Genomic DNA, 4,642 nt, shown 5'->3' on the forward strand with positions numbered 1-4,642 from the left:
GTTTGGAAAAGTTTTCCAGTTTCCTAATATAGTTAACAAATGCCAATTATATTATCCAGACATTTATACAAAAATACCAAATCCTATGTATACACAAACTATTATGTACAAATGGCTATAAAAGCTTTATTGGTAATAACCAAAATGGAATACAATCCAAATATCCCTCAGGAGGTAAATGGATGAACAAACATTAGTATATTTATTAATGAAATATTAATGAGCAGAAAAAAAGAATGAGCTATTGTTTCAACATCAATAAATCTCAAACGATTTCCCTGATTGAAAGAAAATAGATTTTAAAAGATTATGCACAGTATAATTTAATTTACATAAAATTCTAGTAACCAATCTATAGTAACAGAAGGATCAGTGCTTTCCTGTAAAGGGCATGGGTAAGGGGCAAGGAAAAAAGAATTATATTTAACAGGAACACTTAGGCAATCAATTTCTTTCTAGGCACTGCTTTGACTGCATCCCAAACCTTTTGAAATGTTAGATTTTTGTCGCTTATCTTAAAAGATTTTATAAATTATCTTTTGATTTTTAAAAATTCTATAATTTATTTAATAGTATTTCCAATGTTGTGGGGCTTTTTAAAGCATCTCTTTTTTATTTCTGACTTAGTATTGTTGTGGTCAGATAGCATAGTCTATAAGATTTCACTTTTTGAAACACATTGGTCCTTATTTGATGCCAAGCCCATCCTCTGTGTTGGTGGATATTAAATGTGAACTTGGAGAATATAATTTATATTTTTCACTTGTTCAGTGTAATTTTCTATAGGTATAATTTAAGCTCTTTTGGTTTATATTGTTCTTTATAGTTATTGCTGATTTTTAAAATTGTTTTTATTTCAGTATGTTTTGGTATACAGGTGGTTTTGCTTACATTAAGAAGTTCTTTACTGGTGATTTCTGAGATTTTAGTGAACCTGCCACGCTGTACTCAATATGTAGTGTTTCATCCTTCACTCCTCTCTCAACCTTGCCTTCCGAGTCCCCAAAAATGATTGTATCATTGTTACGCCTTTGCATCCTCATAGCTTACCTCCCACTTACAAGTGAGAACATACAATATTTGGTTTTATAACGGCCTCCAGCTCCATCCAAGTCGCTGCAAAAGACATTATTTTGTTCCTTTCTATGGCTGAATAGTATTCAATGTTGTATACATACCACATATTCTTTCCCCATTTGTTGGTTGCTGGGCCCTTAGGTTGGTTACATATCTTCACAGCTGAAAATTGTGCTCTTATAAACATAAATGTTCATGTGTCTTTTTCATATAATGCCTTCTTTTCCTTTTGGTAGATACCCAGTAGTGGGATTGATGGAAAACTTACTGTTTTTGGTTATACTAGTTTGTATTCCCATCAGCAGTGTAAAAGTGTTCCCTTTTCATCACATTCATGCCAACATCTATCATTTTAAAAAAATTTTTAAATTACAGCCATCCTTGAAGAAGTAAGATGGTATCTCATCTTGATTTTAATTTCATTGCTGAAATTAAAATTAAAAATTTTTAAATCTGCACTATTAATGTAGATTTAGCTTTTTTTAACTGCAGACCTTCCAGTTTTATTTCATATATTCTGAAATTCTAATCAATACACATTTTTACTTGTTACATTTTCTTGATGAATTGATGTGTTCATCATTATGAAATAATTTATCTCTGGTGAGATTTATTACTTTGAAGTCTGCACTAATTGATGTTAAGAAAACTGCACAAGTTTTTAAGCAGAAAGCTTGTCTGGTGTATTTTTTTCCATATTATTCATTTCAACCTATGCTTGTTTTGATATCCACACCTACACTGTGTGCATCTTTTATATACAACATACAGCTCTTTCTTGATTAACATCAAGTTTGAAAACCTGTTGTTTTCATTGAATTATTTTTTTTCTATTTATATTTGCTGTAATTTTGATATCTTTTGGCTTAGGTCAACCATCTTGGTATGTGTCTTCCATTTATCATTTCTCTTTTTTTGTTTTTCTGTTACTCCTTTCTCATATTCCATTGGCTTAATTGGCTGGGATTTTTATTTTCCTTCTTTCCTTTTGGGCTTTTAGCCATGTTTATTTTCTATCATTAATATTTAGTGTTTGTGTTAGTTTAATGATATTCAACTTTAATCTATCAGACTGCTAAATTTCAAAGTTTAATCACTTCACACTTCACTCATGTGCTCCTTTTCATTCAACAGCTGAATACCTTCTGGTTTCGCCTACCTCTGTCTTCAAATGGTTATTTTTCATCTATTTTAATGATAGAGTGTATCGTTAACTACAGGGAGATTTTTCTGATATAAGCTACTTCACCATCACCAGAAATGTAAGTCTTCATTTAATTTTATACACATGATAACATATATTAGAAATTTCAGAATAAATAACACATTATCAAATATCTCTAGCAGGTTATTAAGACTATTTCGGAGATATTTGTTGTTTGTGTTTGTTTTCACATCATGATGTCTAGTCTAGATCTGAGATACACTTCTTTAATATGTAAGGTTGAATGTATCTTTAATGAATCACTGAGATTCCTTATTCAAATTATGTTGGTAGCCTCACCTCTTTTTCTTCTAGATTTATTGTTCAAAACAATATATTTCAAGTATATGCTATGTGTGACTCAGAAGGAAGTCTTCATATTTATGGAATGAAATAAGATATAAGAGAAGAGATTTTATCTTGTCTCAAGAAGTTTACTATACAGTTGAATACAACAAACATGTTAAAACTAACTTCAGATTTTTAAACCTGGCAATAAAGTGTGTAATGTGTGTACAGATTTATGGTCATAAGGTTGAGGAAAGTCTGTAATGTCTTATTCGAACACATTATTACATCTTCTCTCACTCTAAATTACAGTTTTCAAGCTAGAACTCCTGAAGACCACTCACTAGTTAGACTCAGATAAAGCAAATTAGAATTCACACGAAAGGTACATTTTAAAATCCTTTTTAAATGGATATAATGGTATCAGCTCTTTCACAGGAGTTAAGAGAGTCCCCCAAAACCAATGAATCAGAAGCTCACATTTTTGAATACTTTGCTTTTCCTTTGTTCTGTGGTTATGTGTTCATTGGTTTATATTTGTGTTTGTATTTGGAAAGAGTATAGTGTAGTCTATAATCGCTCTGGATTTTTATGATAAAGGAAGGTAATTATTTCTTGTCTGTTAGAATTGTCTTGGAAAAAATAAAAGTGCTCAGTACATTTGATATGATGTCTTTACCTTTTCTTTCTTTCTTTCTTTCTTTCTTTCTTTCTTTCTTTCTTTCTTTCTTTCTTTCTTTCTTTTCTTTCTTTCTTTTCTTTCTCTTTCTTTCTTTCTTTCTTTCTTTCTTTCTTTCTTTCTTTCTTTCTTTCTTTCTTTCTTTCTTTCTTTCTTTCTTTTTTACCATATCTAGATAATTAAATGTTATTATGGGGTTATTATCAGAGAATTAAAGCCGTTACATGGTCAAATTTAAAATACTTCAACCAGAATTAAAAATACTTTGTCAATACAAGTATTGACCAAATATACAAACCCAGTTTTCCACTCTCAAAGAATGGACTGTCTGGGTACATCTGAACTATTTTTTTCGCAACACTTGTTATTATTTTTCAGGTTGATGTGGATTCATTTCTACATAACTATCTGATTTGTTTATAATAATGCAGGCATTCTTACAGAATACAACTGGCATCATGCCTAAAACTCAATTATTTAGCAAATTTTATGGCATTAATTCCAAACTTATTTCAAATTTAGCATAGCTCTTCACTGGGTCTGGAGAGAGAAAATCCCATAGAAAAGGTGAAAAAGCACCAGACAGAGTAAAAGAATCATGGAGCATATGAACAGTCATATATTTCAAGTTGCTAAGGGCAGTCTTGTAAGATGCTGAGGGACTATTGCCCTCTAAATTGTCTCTTTCCATTCCTCTGTGTATTTTATGCTTGTTTTAGAGGCTCGAAGGCACTGGATTTATTTCTTGTGGAATGCAGCTTATATTTTACTCTCCTGTGTTCAATTTTACATTTTCCAAAGTGCACTACATTTAATAAATCTAGGTTAACAGTTCTCAAATGAATATGGGCAATTGTCAACACAACACAACATATTTCTGAGCTGTTTAAAGGTTGTGGCACACACTCAGGAATCAGTGATATGCACACATGATTAAAAATGCTTTTTTTGCTGCTTGCGAATGATGTACAATTTAAAAATCAAATCATTTGACTTTAATTTAGCTTTAAGCATATTTTAGCTTTAAGCATCAAGTTTGAAAGTGATACAGAACAGTCTGAAATTGAATGTCCAAGACTAAGGATATCTGCAGAAATACTCAAAGAAATAAATTATTAATCTTCAGATAGTTCAGTTATATCAGCACCTGAATTATATCCTGTTGCTCAATACAAAAGGAATAAATATACTACTTGAAACATTATGTCCTTTACACAGAAAAGAAATTCTAAAAAGTGAGTCAATTGCAGGTTCAAAACAAAGTTGAAAAAATAAACATAGAGGAATCTCTTTTGTGTTAAACTGGGGAAGCACCTTGAAAAGGAAGTATTCATGTAAGTTCTTTTCAGTGTGATGCAGAGGTTTATCTCTAACTTTTTTTTTTTTTTTTTTTT

Source organism: Rhinopithecus bieti, unplaced genomic scaffold (genome assembly GCF_001698545.2).
Source record: "Rhinopithecus bieti isolate Rb0 unplaced genomic scaffold, ASM169854v2 scaffold_2272, whole genome shotgun sequence".
Taxonomy (NCBI): Eukaryota; Metazoa; Chordata; class Mammalia; order Primates; family Cercopithecidae; genus Rhinopithecus; species Rhinopithecus bieti.